The sequence below is a fragment of the Meles meles genome, chromosome 20, assembly GCF_922984935.1.
Source record: "Meles meles chromosome 20, mMelMel3.1 paternal haplotype, whole genome shotgun sequence".
NCBI classification, from domain to species: Eukaryota; Metazoa; Chordata; class Mammalia; order Carnivora; family Mustelidae; genus Meles; species Meles meles.
In genome coordinates, this window is record NC_060085.1 from 53,713,755 (window position 1) to 53,731,630 (window position 17,876).

General features: G+C 42.8%; 1 protein-coding gene across 2 annotated transcripts in view; it reads left to right on the forward strand.

The window, feature by feature from the left end:
- The window catches only part of HRH1 (histamine receptor H1), an 80,944-nt gene that overhangs the window by 25,584 nt on the left and 37,484 nt on the right, over positions 1-17,876 (forward strand). The window lies entirely within an intron of this gene.

The following is a 17,876-nucleotide window of genomic DNA, read 5'->3' on the forward strand; positions in this document are numbered from 1 at the left end:
GGTATTTTTGGTTGTGGTGCCGTGGGAGAGTGGATGCTACTGGCATCTAGTGGGTAGATGGATGCTGCTGAACATCCTGCAAATGCCCAGGACAGCCTCCCAGACAAAGCATTCTCCTGCCCCAAAGTGTCAGTAGTGCAGAGAAATTCTTTTCTGGGCAGATAGAGCTGCAGGATTGGTCCTACTCTTCCCCGGCGCCGGGACATGTGTCTAGGTACATGGGGGTGACTCTACTCCACAGGAAGATCTTCAGTTGGTGCCTGGGCATTCTTTTCCTCTCCTGCCCCCTTCCTGTGTTCTAGGCTGGACATCACAGATAAGCTTGTGATGAAGCCAGGCCGTGGGACATCTTGCTTTGTTGTTTGAAAGCACACAGGACCCTGCCCCCCAGGCAGGTCCCTGCCACTCAGAGAGGCAGATGATGCAATGGTTTGCTCGTTTCTTGAAACCTGGCCCCTCTTGAGGGCAGGCACTGTGTCTCACTCACTGGTCTATTTCCAGTGCCTAGTACAGTAAATGAACATAGCTGGTTTTCAGGCAGAACTTGCTGAATGAAAGCAGTTAGTCTGAGAAGATGCCTCCTGTTGGTTTAAGAGCTGCCCCAGTCTTGGCAATGGCCAGCCTCCCACCCCCAACTTTCACCTCCAAGCTCTATGGTAATATAATGAAAGCAATTAGTTATGTAAAATGTATTAAAACTGACAGGCACAATTCTAAGACCTTTAACATATGTGAATTCTGTTAATCCTCACACAGCCTATGGGATGGATATTATTGTCATCCCCATTTTATGGATGAAGAAACTGAGACCAGAGAAATTAAGGAATTTGTAGTCACACAGCTCAGAAGTAGCAGAGGCAGAAATTGAACACAGGTGGTCTAGCTCCATGCTCTTTATCATGGAATGTTTTCTCCCTTTCTTAAAAACTATCAGGAAGGTATAGCCTGCCCTCCCTCCCTGCCTCACGTCTCTCAGGCCGACTTTCTCCCAGATAGACACAAGAAGTTCCCGGAGCTCCAGGCTTTTCTAACATGTTGGGCATTATTAATGGGAGTGGAGGAAGCACTTTCCTAATGTACCGAGATAATGTTTTTCAAACACAAAGGAGGGAATCAGACTAATTGTGGTAGGATAAATGGGCATGGGGTTTATCCCTGGGGTTTCTGGCTTTGTTTTTCTACTGGATTTAGTTTTTCTTAAAATGAATAATGCTCCTAAGAAAAAAAGTGCCAATATCTGTGCCTTGGACAGCAGGCCTCAAATACATACAGTCTGATGAAAACCTGGGGGGCTAGGAGAAAACTCAAGTGCCTCTGGGTACTAGCACTTTAAATTCAGACTCAGAAGGTCTGGGATGAGGCTTAAGAATGGGTATTTCTAACACAGTTCCCCAGAAATTCTAAAGTACAGTGTAGCAGTGAGGCTCAGGAACCTGACTTTTCAGTCACTGAGGAATAGATCAATTCCCACTCATCAGTGATGATGAAAGCATCATTCAAGTTCTGTCTCACAATTGCCTCCTCTGGGAAGCCTCCCCAGATTCATAGTAACTAATTGCTCCTTCCCTGACCTCCTACAGCATTTGGTACACTCATTACACTTGACATCACAGAGTAGTTACTTATTTATTTGGCCCTTTTGAGAGAGAAAGATCTTATCAGCCTCTGTACATCCAACGCTGATTCCAGTCCTGAATATGAAGTTGGTGCTGAATGAATGTTTATTGAACAAATAGATGACTAAGTGAACAGGCCACTTTGGCCTCTGTTCGGAGCATCTCATGGTCTAGCCTATAGACTGAAAAGAACTGAGTTCTCAGTGCATTTCTAGCATCTTGAGTTTGGGCTACTCATGTGCTCCAAGTGAATCTTAATTTACTCCTCTGGAAAATGGGAATAATATTAATGTGTTGCTCTTTGGGGAGCTTAGATGATACAGGCAACAGTGTGATGATAGTTTGTAAACCTAAGGGGCCATGCTGGTGTGGGGTGAAAGAGAAGGGAGAGGATATGGTGCCTGTTCTGGAATGTGGGCATTCTGAGAGATGCTGGTTAGGGCAAGTTCTGGGCTCACAGCCTGGCTTCCCCTGGGCTACCAGCACTCAGGGAGGACTGATAGGGGTTCCAGATATGATTGTGTATAGCTTCCAGGGACTGGCATCACTGGACCATTTGGTATTGTACGGAAGCCATGACCTCCAACCACCATCCCAGTTTTCCTGCTCTTTCTGCCACCCTTGCAGGACTCCAAAGCAGGACCCCTCTGGAGCAGGACTGGCCTTTATATTAATTATTTTTAGCTTTGCAGCTCTAAGATCAGATTTAACATTCCAATGGGCAGGCCCTTTCTTCTTCCAAGGAGCTTGCCCTTGGGAATCCTATACCCTTGGGGTGTGTATGGCCTGAACTTTAGATTCGTTAACTAACTGTCAGGAAGCTGCCCAGGTTGACCCTGTGCAGTGATGGATGTTACTTGCCTGAGAACAAGGGACAGCGGCTCTGTCCTGATGGCAATGCTCTTGGTGATTATAACTGTGGCTTTTACTACCGCACCTCCATTTGCTGTTAGCGGACTGAATCCTGGAACCATGACATAGGCATTATTATTATTACCATTTTGCAGATGTGAAAACCAAGGCTCCAAAATGTGAGCAAACTTACCCAAGGGCAAGCTCCTTCACTCTTGAGAAAGCTGGAATCTAGCTCAGAGCTGGCTGATGGCCTTCACTGCCTCTAAGTGAACAAAGGGTAAGAAGAGTCTGACTTTTATGCCTGGTTTGTCTCCCTGTCTTGGTGGATCAGGATCTGGGGCCTCTCTGATCCTCCATCCCCAGGGTCAGGAAAGCATCATCACGTTATGGGAGATAAAGTAGCACAGACTGGGAGACCTGGTTCTAGCTTCCTCTGCACCATAAGTGTGCAGGTTAATATGCCCACGTATGAAAGCGCCTGGCTCCAAAACAGATAGGCACAGACACAAAGAACAGAAGAGTCTGGAAACAGATATATGAGAATTTAGTATGTATTAAATGTGGCATTGCAGACCACTGGAGAAGAGATGGATCACTCAATAAATGGTATTGGAACAATTGGAGAGCTACCTGGAAAATATTAGGGTAGACCTCAACCACTCATTTCACCAGAATTAGTTCTGTGTTGATCAAAAACTTAAAAAAAAAAAAAAGATAAAATACAACTACTTGAAGAAGATAAGAGATTTTTAAAACAACCTCAGAGTGGAGAGGGACTTTCTAAGTATAATATACAATCAAAAATGCACCAAAAATGTTTGATAAATTCTAACACCTAAAAAATATAAATGTCTTCATTGCAGTACTATAAGCAAAGTCAAAAGACAAATCACTCACCTGGAAAGAAATAGCTATAAACACATATCTCACACATTAATTTTCTTAATATATAATATTAATATATAATATATATATAATATATGTATGTAATATATATATAATATATAATATTAATATATAATATATAATATATTTTCTTAATATATAAAGAGTCCCTACAACCAATAAGAAAAAGATCAACCCCATAGGAAAAAAGCAGTCAAAGAAAAGAGGATACAAATGGCAATTATGTAAAACAATGTTCAACTTTCCTTATTATGGGAAGTATGAATAAAGTACAACCATATCACTTTAACTTAACAGACTGGCAAGGATTTAGAAATTGGACACGACATCCTGTTATCAAGGTTGTGCAGAGATTCCTGAGAAATTGTGAGTAGTGCACAAATGGTCCAGCCTATGGAAAGCACTTTGAATCCTACAGAATTTTAAATGCACAAATCCTTTGACCCAGTGATTCTACTTCTTGAAGTCCATCCTACAGACAGACTTGCACATGTGTGAATCAGTGACTGTCTGAGGAGAGTCCGAAGTGGGAAAAACTTGGAATAACCATAAATATCCACCCCTAGGTTAAATAAATGATCATGCAGCCATATATGTCTTACTGTGCAATTGTGAAGAAGGATGACTCAATTCATAGAAACTGACACAGAATGTTTTTCAAAGGCCATTTGTTTAAAAGAAAGAAAGAAAGGAAGGGAGGAGCAAAGAGTTTATGTCAACACATGGACTTCCGCGCACGTAGTCTGGGCCAGAAGGAGACACAGGATGCTAGAAACAGAGGTGCTTCGGGGAATAAGATCTCAGTGGCTGGGGGATAGGGCTTGGTTTCCATACCGTATTTTTTCTTTTTTTCTTAATTGAAACATAATTAACATACAGCATTATTAACAGTTACAGATGTACAGTATAATGATTCAACAATTCTATACATTTCTCAGTGTTTATCAAGATAAGTGTGCTCTTCATCCCTGTCAACTGCTTCACCCACCTCCCCTCTGGTAACCAGCAGTTTGTTCTCTCTATTTGGTTTTTGGTTTGCCTCTTTTTTCTTTGTTTTGTTTCTTAATTTCCACGTATGAGTGAAATCATATGGTATTTGTCTTTCTCTGAGTTATTTCACTAGAGAGCATTATACTCTCTAGTTCTGATCCATGTTACTGCAAGTGACAAGATTTCATTATTTTTTATGACTGAGTAATAGTCCTGTGTGTGTGTGTGTGTGTGTGTGTGACATCTTCTTTATCCATTCACATGTCAGTGGATGCTTGGGCTCCTTCCCTGTGTTGGCTATTGTAAACAATGCTGCAATTAATATAGGGGCATGTATATCCCTTCAAATTAGTGGTTTTGTTTTCTTTCAGTTAATACCCAGTAGTGGAATTACCAGATCATAAGGTAGTTCTATTTTCAATTTTTTGAGGAGCCTCTGTGCTGTCTACCAGAATGGCTACACCAGTTTGCATTCCCACCAACAGTGCATGAGGGTTCCTTTTTCAACATATCATTGCCAACACTTGTCTTGTGTTTTTTATTTTAGCCATTCTGACAGGTGTAAAGTGATCTCTCATTGTGGTTTTGGTTTACATTTCTCTGATGATGAGTGGTACTGAGCATTTTTACTTAAAATTTTTTTTATTTCTTATTTTTTAATAAACATATAATGTATTTTTATCCCCAGGGGTACAGGTCTGTGAATCGCAAGGTTTACACATTTTACAGCACTCACGATAGCACATACCCTCCCCAATGTCCAAACCCCCCCCTTCTCCCAACCCCACCTCCCCCCAGCAACCCCCAGTTTGTTTTGTGAGATTAAGAGTCACTTATGGTTTGTCTCCCTCCCAATCCTATCTTGTTTCATTTATTCTTCTCCTATCCCCCTAACCCCCCATGTTGCTTCTCCATGTCCTCATATCAGGGAGATCATATGATAGTTGTCATTCTCCGATTGACTTATTTCTCTAAGCATGATACCCTCTAGTTCCATCCACGTTGTCGCAAATGGCAAGATTTCATTTCTTTTGATGGCTGCATAGTATTCCATTGTGTATATATACCACATCTTCTTTATCCATTCATCTGTTGATGGACATCTAGGTTCTTTCCATAGTTTGGCTATTGTAGACATTGCTGCTATAAACATTCGGGTACACGTGCCCCTTCCGATCACTACGTTTGTATCTTTAGGGTAAATACCCAGTAGTGCAATCGCTAGGTCATAGGGTAGTTCTATTTTCAACATTTTGAGGAACCTCCATGCTGTTTTCCAGAGTGGTTGCACCAGCTTGCATTCCCACCAACAGTGTAGGAAGGTTCCCCTTTCTCCGCATCCTCGCCAGCATCTGTCATTTCCTGACTTGTTAATTTTAGCCATTCTGACTGGTGTGAGGTGATATCTCATTGTGGTTTTTATTTGTATTTCCCTGATGCCGAGTGATGTAGAGCACTTTTTCATGTGTCTGTTGGCCATCTGGATGTCTTCTTTGCAGAAATGTCTGTTCATGTCCTCTGCCCATTTCTTGACTGGATTGTTTGTTCTTTGGGTGTTGATTTTGCTAAGTTCCTTATAGATTTTGGAGACTAGCCCTTTATCTGATATGTCGTTTGCAAATATCTTCTCCCATTCTGTCAGTTGTCTTTTGGTTTTGTTAACTGTTTCCTTTGCTGTGCAAAAGCTTTTGATCTTGATGAAATCCCAATAGTTCATTTTTGCCCTTGCTTCCCTTGCCTTTGCCGATGTTCCTAGGAAGACACTGCTGTGGCTTAGGTCGAAGAGGTTGCTGCCTGTGTTCTCCTCAAGGATTTTGATGGATTCCTTTCTCACATTGAGGTTCTTCATCCATTTTGAGTCTATTTTTGTGTGTGGTGTAAGGAAATGGTCCAATTTCATTTTTCTGCATGTGGCTGTCCAGTTTTCCCAGCCCCATTTATTGAAGAGGCTGTCTTTTTTCCATTGGACATTCTTTCCTGCTTTGTCGAAGATTAGTTGACCATAGAGTTGAGGGTCTGTTTCTGGGCTCTCTATTCTGTTCCATTGATCTATGTGTCTGTTTTTGTGCCAGTACCATGCTGTCTTGATGATGACAGCTTTGTAATAGAGCTTGAAGTCCGGAATTGTGATGCCACCAACTTTGGCTTTCTTTTTCAATATTCCTTTGGCTATTCAAGGTCTTTTCTGGTTCCATATAAATTTTAGGATTATTTGTTCCATTTCTTTGAAAAAAATGGATGGTATTTTGATAGGGATTGCATTAAATGTGTAGATTGCTTTAGGTAGCATAGACATTTTCACAATATTTATTCTTCCAATCCAGGAGCATGGAACATTTTTCCATTTCTTTGTGTCTTCCTCCATTTCTTTCATGAGTACTTTATAGTTTTCTGAGTATAGATTCTTAGCCTCTTTGGTTAGGTTTATTCCTAGGTATCTTATACTTTTCAGTGCAATTGTAAATGGGATTGACTCCTTCATTTCTCTTTCTTCTGTCTTGTTTTTGGTGTACATAAATGCAACTGATTTCTGTGCATTGATTTTATATCCTGACACTTTACTGAATTCCTCTACAAGTTCTAGCAGTTTTGGAGTGGAGTCTTTTGGGTTCCCCACATATAGTATCATATCATCTGCAAAAAGTGATAGTTTGACTTCTTCTTTGCCCATTTGGATGCCTTTAATTACTTTTTGTTGTCTGATTGCTGAGGCTAGGACTTCTAGTACTATGTTGAATAGCAGTGATGATAATGGACATCCCTGCCGTGTTCCTGACCTTAACGGAAAAGCTTTCAGTTTTTCTCCATTGAGAATGATATTTGCGGTGGGTTTTTCATAGATGGCTTTGATAACATTGAGGTATGTGCCCTCTATCCCTACACTTTGAAGAGTTTTGATCAGGAAGGCATGCTGTACTTTGTCAAATGCTTTTTCAGCATCTATTGAGAGTATCATATGGTTCTTGTTCTTTCTTTTATTAATGTGTTGTATCACATTGATTGATTTGTGGATGTTGAACCAAACTTGCAGCCCTGGAATAAATCCCACTTGGTCGTGGTGAATAATCCTTTTTAATGTACTGTTGAATCCTATTGGCTAGTATTTTGGTGAGAATTTTTGCATCTGTGTTCATCAAGGATATTGGTCTGTAGTTCTCTTTTTTGGTGGGATCCTTGTCTGGTTTTGGGATCAAGGTGATGCTGGCCTCATAAAATGAGTTTGGAAGTTTTCCTTCCATTTCTATTTTTTGGAACAGTTTCAGGAGAATAGGAATTATTTAAATGTTTGGTAGAATTCCCCTGGAAAGCCATCTGGCCCTGGGCTTTTGTTTGTTTGGAGAATTTTGATGATTGTTTCAATCTCCTTACTGGTTATGGACCTGTTCAGGTTTTCTATTTCTTCCTGGTTCAGTTGTGGTAGTTTATATGTCTCTAGGAATGCATCCATTTCTTCCAGATTGTCAGATTTGTTGGCGTAGAGTTGCTCATAGTATGTTCTTATAATTGTCTGTATTTCTTTGGTGTTAGTTGTGATCTCTCATCTTTCATTCATGATTTTATTTATTTGGGTCCTTTCTCTTTTCTTTTTGATAAGTCTGGCCAGGGGTTTATCAATCTTATTGATTCTTTCAAAGAACCAGCTCCTAGTTTCATTGATTTGTTCTATTGTATTTTGGTTTCTATTTCATTGATTTCTGCTCTGATCTTTATGATTTCTCTTCTCCTGCTGGGTTTAGGGTTTCTTTCTTGTTCTTTCTCCAGCTCCTTTAGGTGTAGGGTTAGGTTGTGTACTTGAGACCTTTCTTGTTTCTTGAGAAAGGCTTGTACCGCTATATATTTTCCTCTCAGGACTGCCTTTGCTGTGTCCCACAGATTTTGAACCGTTGTGTTTTCATTATCATTTGTTTCCATGAATTTTTTCAATTCTTCTTTAATTTCCTGGTTGACCCATTCATTCTTTAGAAGGATGCTGTTTAGTCTCCATGTATTTGGGTTCTTTCCAGCTTTCCTCTTGTGATTCAGTTCTAGCTTCAGAGCATTATGGTCTGAAAATATGCAGGGAATGATCCTAATCTTTTGATACTGGCTGAGACCTGATTTGTGACCCAGGATGTGATCTATTCTGGAGAATGTTCCATGTGCACTAGAGAAGAATGTGTATTCTGTTGCTTTGGGATGAAATGTTCTGAATATATCTGTGATGTCCATCTGGTCCAATGTGTCATTTAAGGCCTTTATTTCCTTGTTGATCTTTTGCTTGGATGATCTGTCCATTTTAGTGAGGGGAGTGTTAAAGTCCCCTACTATTATTGTATTATTATTGATGTGTTTCTTTGATTTTGTTATTAATTGGTTTATATAGTTGGCTGCTCCTACGTTAGGGGCATAGATTTTTAAAATGGTTAGATCTTCTTGTTGGACAGACCCTTTGAGTAGGATATAGTGTCCTTCCTCATTTCTTATTATAGTCTTTGGCTTAAAATCTAATTGTTCTGATATAAGGATTGCCAGCCCCACTTTCTTCTGATGCCCATTAGCATGGTAAATTGTTTTCCACCCCCTCACTTTAAATCTGGAGGTGTCTTCACATCTAAAATGAGTTTCTTGTGGGCAACATATAGATGGGTTTTGTTTTTTTATCCATTCTGATATCCTGTGTCTTTTGATTGGGGCATTTAGCCCATTAACATTCAGGGTAACTATTGAGAGATATGAATTCAGTGCCATTATATTGCCTGTAAGGTGACTGTTACTGTATATTGTCTCTGTTCCTTTCTGATCTACTACTTTTAGGCTCTCTCTTTGCTTAGAGGACCCCTTTCAATATTTCCTGTAGAGCTGGTTTGGTATTTGCTAATTCTTTCAGTTTTTGTTTGTCCTGGAAGCTTTTTATCTCTCCTTTTTCAATGATAGCCTACCTGGATAGAGTATTCTTGGCTGCATGTTTTTCTCGTTTAGTGATCTGAACATATCATGCCAGCTCTTTCTGGCCTGCCAGGTCTCTGTGGATAAGTCTGCTGCCAATCTAATATTTTTACCATTGTATGTTACAGACTTCTTTTCCTGGGTTGCTTTCAGGATTTTCTCTTTGTCACTAAGACTCGTAAATTTTACTATTAGGTGACGGGGTGTGGACCTATTCTTGTTGACTTTGAGGGGGGTTCTCTGCACCTCCTGGATTTTGATGCTTGTTCCCTTTACCATATTAGGGAAATTCTCTCCAATAATTCTCTCCAATAGACCTTCTGCTCCCCTCTCTCTTTCTTCTTCTTCTGGAATCCCAATTATTCTAATGTTGTTTCGTCTTATGGTGTCACTTATCTCTCGAATTCTCCCCTCGTGGTCCAGTAGCTGTTTGTCCCTCTTTTGCTCAGCTTCTTTATTCTCTGTCATTTGGTCTTCTATATCACTAATTCTTTCTTCTGCCTCATTTAACCTAGCGGTGAGAGCCTCCATTTTTTATTGCACCTCATTAATAGCTTTTTTAATTTCAACTTGGTTAGATTTTAGTTCTTTAATTTCTCCAGAAAGGGCTTTTATATCTCCTGAGAGGGTTTCTCTAATATCTTCCATGGCTTTTTCAAGCTAGAACCTTCAGAATCGTCATTCTGAACTCTAGATCTGACATATTACCAATGTCTGTGTTGACTAGGTCCCTAGCCTTTGGTACTGCCTCTTGTTCTTTTGTTTGTGGTGATTTTTTCCGCCCTGTCATTTTTTCCAGATAAGAGGATATGAAGGATCAAATAAAATACTAAAAGGGTGGCAAAGACCCCAGAAAAATGCGCTGTAACCAAATCAGAAGAGACCCCAAATTGTGGAGGGGAGAAAGGGGATAAAAAGAGGTTCAGAAAAAAAAAATTAAAAAATAAAACAAATAAAGAAAAAATATAAAAAAGAAAGAAAAAATATATTTTAGATAAACTAGTCAAAAAATGTTAAAAAAGAAAAGGGTAAAAGTTTTTTAAAAATTTAGCAGAAGAAGAAAAAAGAAAGAAAAATTTTGAAAAAAAAATTGAATTAACCGCAAGACTAAAGAATCATGGGGAGAAAGCCATGAGTTCCGTGCTTTGCTTTCTCCTCCTCTGGAATTCCGTTGCTGTCCTAGGTATTGTACCTGCTTTCCTTGATAGATGAACTTCGTCCTGGCTGGATATTTTGTTGATCTTCTGGGGGAGGGGCCTGTTGTAGTGATTCTCAAGTGTCTTTGCCCGAGGCGGAATTGCACCACCCTTACCAGGGGCCGGACTAAGTAATCCGCTCGGGTTCACTTTTGGAAGCTTCTGTTCCCTGAACGCTTTCCGTAGAGTTCCAGAGGACGGGATGAAAATGGCGGCCTCCCAGTCTCCAGCCCGGCGGAGCCAAGAGCCTGGGGCCCCACTCCTTAGTGCGCCCCCAGAGAACAGCACCCAATCACTCCCGTATCCCCAGCCTCCAGCCGCGCTCCGAGCTCACCCAGCCCACGATCAGTTCAAGGTAACCCCGAGCTGAGAGTTCAGTCCTCGGCTCTGTCTCTGTAGCCGGCTTCTCCGTTCTAACCCCTGCGAGCTCTGCGACACTCCAACACCCCCGATCCTTCTGTGACCCTGCGGGACCTGGGGCCACGCTGACCCCGCGTGGGCTTCACCCCGGTTTAGCCTCTGGAGCAATGTCCCTCAGTGGAACAGACTTTTAAAAGTCCTGATTTTGTGCTCCGTTGCTCCGCCGCTTGCCGGGAGCCGGCCCCTCCCCCCGCAGTCTATCTTCCCCTCATTTTGGATTCACTTCTCCGCCAGTCCTACCTTTCAGAAAGTGGTTGATTTTCTGTTTCTAGAATTGCTGTTCTTCTTCTCTTGGATCTCCCATTGGATTTGTAGGTGTTTGCAATGTTTAGATAAGCTATCGAGCTGATCTCCTGCTACCTGATGTAGTCTCAGCTGCTACTTCTCCGCCATCTTGACTCCTCCCCCAGTACTGAGCATTTTTTCAGGTGTCTCTTGGCCGTCTGTATGTCTTCTTTGGAGAAATGTCTGTTCATGTCTTCTACATGTTTTAACTAGATTATTCATTTTTTTCGTATTGAGTTGAGTTGTATAAGTTTTTTTATATATTTTGGATATTAACCCCTTTTTGGAAATATCATTTGTAAATATCTTCTCCCATCCAGTAGGTTGCTCTTTTGTTTTGCTGGTGGTTTCCTTCACCATATAGAAACTTTTTATTTTGGCATAGTCTCAGTAGTTTAATTTTGTACTCTATTTTCTTTAGTATCTTTTTTCCTAACCCTATACACAAATGTATTTATCATATATCTAAATAAATAAATAAAAGAATAGAATGATGCAAAAATGCCTGGCTCATAAGAGCTACTTAATATAACAGTTTTCTTCACTCTCACTGAACTTCAGTTTCCCCTTCTGCTAAACTGGAATACTAAATTCCGGCACTGCCATTCTCTATGGGCCATTGTGAGGATCAAATGCAAGAGTTAAAAGAGGCCGTGCTTCGAAAGGGGCCTAAAGGTCTAGCAATGTAGAGTTTCAGTAGTAATACTGATGATAGCACCTTTATTTCAAGTCATTATGGGCCCCCCAGATGTGGCACCACATAGGACCCAGCCTATTTATCCTACTGACTGAAATTCTCCCTCTCTGGGCCTCAGTTTTTTTATCTGTAAAAAAGGTCCATCCAGAGCTCCCATTGGGTGATTCCTGACCCTGGGGTCTGCAAGGCTTCCTGCCTGTTCTGGTAAGAGCTGTTCTGTCTCCTCCGCTCTTCAGTGGACTAGAAACCACCCCAGATTCTGCAGTTAGCTTTCCATTCACCCTCAGGGTTATACATTTCCAGACCTGTCTTATTCCCAGATCTCAAGGTGGAGAAATAGAGGGAACCCAAAGGCTTGGAAGAAACCAACCTCAGGGTCATTACACTGAGCCTTGCTTGGCACTGAGGACAAAGATTAAGGTAGCAACAAAATGACCTTAGTAAATCACAAATTTTTCATCTCCTGTGACACAAACACAGGGGGCTCCTAAGAAACTAGATTAACCCATTTGGAAAGTCACCTGGAAGTATATACTCAAAGTGGTTTTTGGTGGCAGCGTGCAAATGTCAGGTCTCCGTAGCTCCCCTCCCACCAAGTTCACTTGTTTCCCACAGACAATCCCTGTTGTCTGTGCCTGGGCTGCTGGTATAGGCAGTCCTCATGGCCACCACTTGACCTATTCCTCTGCTTGGAAGTCAGGTTCATGGCTTTGTCATCTGCACATTCCCAGCCCTTTGGTCAGGCTGCACTCCATGCATGTTGACTTTACAGGTGAGTAAAGGGATGCCCAGGGAAGAGTGGTATGTTATCCAAAGTCACCCAGTAGCAGGTGGCAGATCCAGGACCAGAACACATCTGTGAGGCCAGAGGAGAATAGGTTGCTCAGTGTTTCCTTCCTGTGGGAAGGAAAAGAAAAGTACCTGTGGGAAAGAATCTTTCCTGAGACCCCTTTTCCACCTAGGCTAAGCAGGGCATCAGCGGCAGCTCTCATTCACTTGAGTAGGTGTACTGACATCTTGTGATCCACAAAAGTTTCTGCAAATGTTGGGCGAGAAGGAAGACTTTGCCAGGTTTTGGGAAGAAGGGAAAAGTGTGGCAGGGACATCGGTCTACTCTTGACTGGTTTTGGGTCCATGGGCAAGCCGTACTGTATCCCTGAATTGATTTCCACAGCCATAATACACCCACCAACCCCCAAATGACCAAAGGGCCCAGAGGAAGGGCTCAAGAAGCACTGGAAGCATTGTTGAGAGATGCAGATGTCTTGTCATCTTGTCCCGGGCAGTCCCGTCCCCTCTTCTCTTCTTCCTCTTCCAAGTGTGAACTTATGGCCTGGACATGACCTAGGGGTTTTCCCTTCCATTAAAGGGCATTTACAAACTTCCTCAAAACAACTGTTGTCTATAAAACTGAAATACCTGTGTCAATGATCAACTGTAGGGTGAGAATAGCAAACAGCTCTTTACAGTGAAAAAAGAAAAGAAAAAAGAAAAAAAGAAAAAAGAAATGAAAGAGAAAACCATTTTTGCTAAGAAATTATGACATCATCAGAGAAACCTTCTTTTTGACCTGGGTCTTAATTTCTCTAATAAGCCTGGTACGGTGTTAATCATCTCTAATATGCCTGGCATGGTGCTAAGAACTGTGGCAGAATCAAAAGTGAACAAAATTTGGCTTCATATCACATAGAGTAATGCTCATTTGATAGAGCACATGCTCTCCTACCTTTCCTGGCCTCTTGCAGCCAATCAGGGCCAGTAACTAGTTCAAACTAGTTGAATCCAAAGCACTTCCTTGGCACTCTCTTCCACTGTGGTGTTAATAACAATATTTCAGACGATGAAGCCTCTTCATCCTGGTTCTCTGAGTGACCACATAGAACAGCATCCCCCGCTGACTTGCACTGGCCACATAGCATGAGTGAGAAATTAACGTTGGTTGGTCATACCTTGAGATTTGGGTATTAATTTGTTTCTTTAGCATAACCACTCCTGGGCTGACTAATTCAGTCCCTATATTACCTCAGTCATAACAGCTGCCATTTATTGAATGCCAACTATATGCCCGAGCACTTGATTTGCTTGATCCTATTTAATCCTCACAGCAGGCCCGTGAGAGAGCCCCTACTGTTTCCATATCCCCAATGAGGAAGCAGAAGCTCCAGGAGTCTTGCCAGCTAGGGTCATGCAACTATGAAGTTGCAGAGTCAGGGTTCTACCTCAGGTCTATCTGATTTTGAGGCTAGTGTTTTCTTTCTAAACTAGTTTCAAGTTCAAGGGAGCTTAGACAAGAAAATACATTGTGTAAGGTGAAGGTTGGAGACGAGGGGAAGTAAGTCCATAGTGCAGGATGAGAAGGAACATCCAGCCCCCAGATCCCAAATTAGAATGCTAATATTATTGAGAGACCAAAATACAACTTTAAATATTACTTTGGTAGTGACCATCCCTTGATGTTGCACGTAAAGAGGCCATTAATGTCGACACATAGCTGCTATTTACTCCCACCAACAAGAAGAATTCCTAATGTGAGCTGTTGGCTGTTTCACAAATATGTGAACCCAGAAACAAGATTAAGTCATAGGACATTAGAACAGAAAGGAACCTCCTCTTACCATCAAGATTACCTCTTGGCATCAAGAAGGGTGAAGCCCAGGGGTGCCTGGGTGGCTCAGTGGATTAAGCCGCTGCCTTCGGCTCAGGTCATGATCTCAGGGTCCTGGGATCAAGCCCCGCAACGGGCTCTCTGCTCAGCAGGGAGCCTGCTTCACCCTCTTTCTCTGCCTGACTCTCTGCCTACTTGTGATCTGTCTCTCTGTCAAATAAATAAATAAAATCTTAAAAAAAAAAAAAAAGAAGAAGAAGAAGCGTGAAGCCCAGAGAAGAGAAGTCCCCTATTTCAGATCATACAGTGTGTTCTTGGTACCTGTCCTCGCTGTGCCTAAACACTTTGCTTGAGTGTTTGCTAAAGCACACAGAAGAAAATGCATGGGTGCTCTGCCTTTCCTTTCCTGTAAGGTCCTAAATGTTTCCTGAAGGCAGGAGTAGCATTGGACTTATCCATTTGTCTCTTTCCCTTCATGCATACATTGTCCAAAAACTAAGCATTTGCAACAGGAGTGATCTCTTCTGACCTTCACAGAAACCCTTTGAGTGAGCAGGGCAGATTTCGTCTCCATTGTGCAGATGCCAGAAAAGTCTCAGTGAGGTGGAGTGTTTTGTCCAAGGTCACACAGCATGTGTGTACCTGCAACCTGATTCTTTGCTCTCAGATGAACTTGCTATCCTTCTGGATCCAGAGGACACCCTTGGGCATCATGTTGGAGACCAGCCCTGTGATTAAGGTCTTGGCTCTGCATTCATAATCTAGTGAGTCAGTCCTTCTGTGACTCACCTTCTAAGTCAGGAGGATAATCGTAACTATCTATCTCAAGAAGAATTAAGTAAACAAACACATACAAACCTCTTAGAAGAGTGCTTGGGACATAGTTAGTGTTCCATGGGTATTAGCCAGGACTCTAACAAGATGCTTGGCATCAGTGGGTGGATATTTTGGCGGTTCTCAAAAAGACCTCAGTGGTCCATGACATGTAACATTTGTTGTTTTGCTGAGACAAAAGTTGACTACTCACATGGAATGATACAGTGATGATCATCTTCCAACACTCACACATTCTTTTTTTGTGAAAAATGACCACTACGTGAGTGGGAATAGTGTAAATCCTGGTAACTGGGGGAGAGACAGGCAGGAAGCGTGTGCCTCTAGAACAGCTATGTGTAGGCAGAGAGCAGGAGCCTTTCTGGAGCAATGAGGAGGTCTCTGGGAAACCCTATGGATGTTGGTAGAAGGGTGTCATCCAGATGGCGTTTAGCCAGAGGCGCTGGAACACAGGGCTTGCCTTGCAAGTGCCAAGAGGTAATGTAGGTGCCCAGAGGACACAAAACGAAGTATCAGTCTCCAGCTGTGGCTCCAGAAACCCCCCAGACACGGAGTGAGCATGACCAGATGAGACTGGAAGGGTCCCTTCCCTGTCCTCACTCAAGGCCCAATGTTTACCACCCCAGTAGCTGGAAGAGACCTAGCCATCCCACGCTGTCCCCAGGCCTACCTGCCCCAGTCTGCCCACTCCAGGCCTCCTGAGGACAGGGCGGTGGGCCTGCTACATGGCAGGAAGTGCTGGTCCTGAAATTTGTTGGGTTGATACTAGGTTACCCAAGCACAAATGCAAAGAGATAATGTGGCATTAATTAGTGCATTGGGGTAAAATTGGCTGTGTCCCAGGTATGGCGTTGATGAAGCGTTTGTAGGAAGGAAGTGTGTCCTCCCTAGAGGTGAGAGAGAATGATACATTGTTCAGGGTGGGACAGTGCCCTCAGAAATTTGGGGGCCTGGAGGCAAACAGACCCAAGTCCAGATCCCAACTTGGTGCTGTATCATACTCTGCATTTGGATGAGCGATCCCATTTCCCCAGAGCTCAGCTTTTTCAGCTGTAAAATAGGAACCCTGATTCCTACCCTTCCTTATTGTAAGGGTGATCGCTGCTCTAGGCACCCGCTCAGTGGCGACCATCACGCCGGGGCTCCTCCTCTGCGCCTGATCCCTCCCAACACTTTGTCCCAGTATCCTTTTTTTTTTTTTCTTTTTTAAAGATTTTATTTGACAGAGAATCAGTGAGAGAGGGAACACAAGCAGGGGAAGCAGGAGAAAGAGAAGCAGGCTTCCTGCTGAGCAGGGAACCCGATGTGGGACTCGATCCCAGGACCCTGGGATCATGACCTGAGATGAAGGCAGAGGCCCAATGACTGAGCCACCCAGGTGCCCCTTGTCCCAGTGTTCTGCGGATGTCTACTTTGGATACACTGATGCGCTCACTATTATTTACTTAATCACTTTCTAAGTCAGCTCACATTTTAGGTTAAGCCTCATCCTGAGCAATCATAGCTGTGAAATGATGGGCTTTTTTTCCCTAACATGCCTTAAAATACACACGTGAGCATCACAACAATTTTCTTTGTGTGAGACCAAAGAAAGAAGAAAAAGAAAAAAGAATCAGTGTGCTCAGCAACATTGATATGCACACCACACTCGGGGACGCCCAAATGTTCAAATTTAATCCCCGAGCTGTCCTGTCAAGAGGAGAGCTCTTTTCGAGATGAAGAAACGGATTTCCCACTTAAGAGCATGCATTCAGTCAGTACCTTCGAGAGGTCAGTTTGACATTCCTTCCAGTCATTTTCTTTTTAAGAGGAATCTTTCAGATCGTCAGTCTTCTTCTTGCCAGGAACCAAAAAGAGCAAAACATTGTGGGGAGTGCTCCTCGGAACACGCAGCTTTCTGCAAGGTTGTTTTCCTTTTAAAAAGATTCATATTCATTTCAGTCCCTTGTAAATCAAACCCAAACCTCCAACGTGAGGAGAAAACGTAAACAAGTTTGAATGGGACTGACTGGACGGTGCCAACAGTGAACCTTCCAAGCCAATCTGTGCTACCAGCCAGACCATATTTAGGCATATCTGCCCTGTGATTCCTTGACAACCTTCGCTCCTCCCCAGTTCACCTTTGCATTCCTGGGTTGACTAGAAATCCCACCTCCAAGGAGCGCATGGGGTGACCTCATGGGGCCCAGGCGTAGCTCAGGAACCTACACGCATTCATCAGAACCAAGCAGCTTTCACGACGGCTTGGCTTCAGTGACGGGGCATCTGGAGACCCCAGTCCTGGGGTATTGCCCCTTGCCTTCCTAGTGCTGTCCCACTTGTGAACGCCTCAGCTCAGGTGTGCTGCAGAATTCTCCAGTGCTTTCTGGGCCGCAAGAGACAGAAGCCATCTCAACCAAAGAAGTCCTCATAAGGATACAGAGGCATTCCCAAGGAAATCAGCACAGGACAGCAGAGGAGCCTCAGGAAGGGCCCGCAGTTTCCCAGAGCTCTCCTCCCTCTCCCCTGCAAGCCCTCTCTGTCCCAGTTACTTCCTGCGTGTCTCA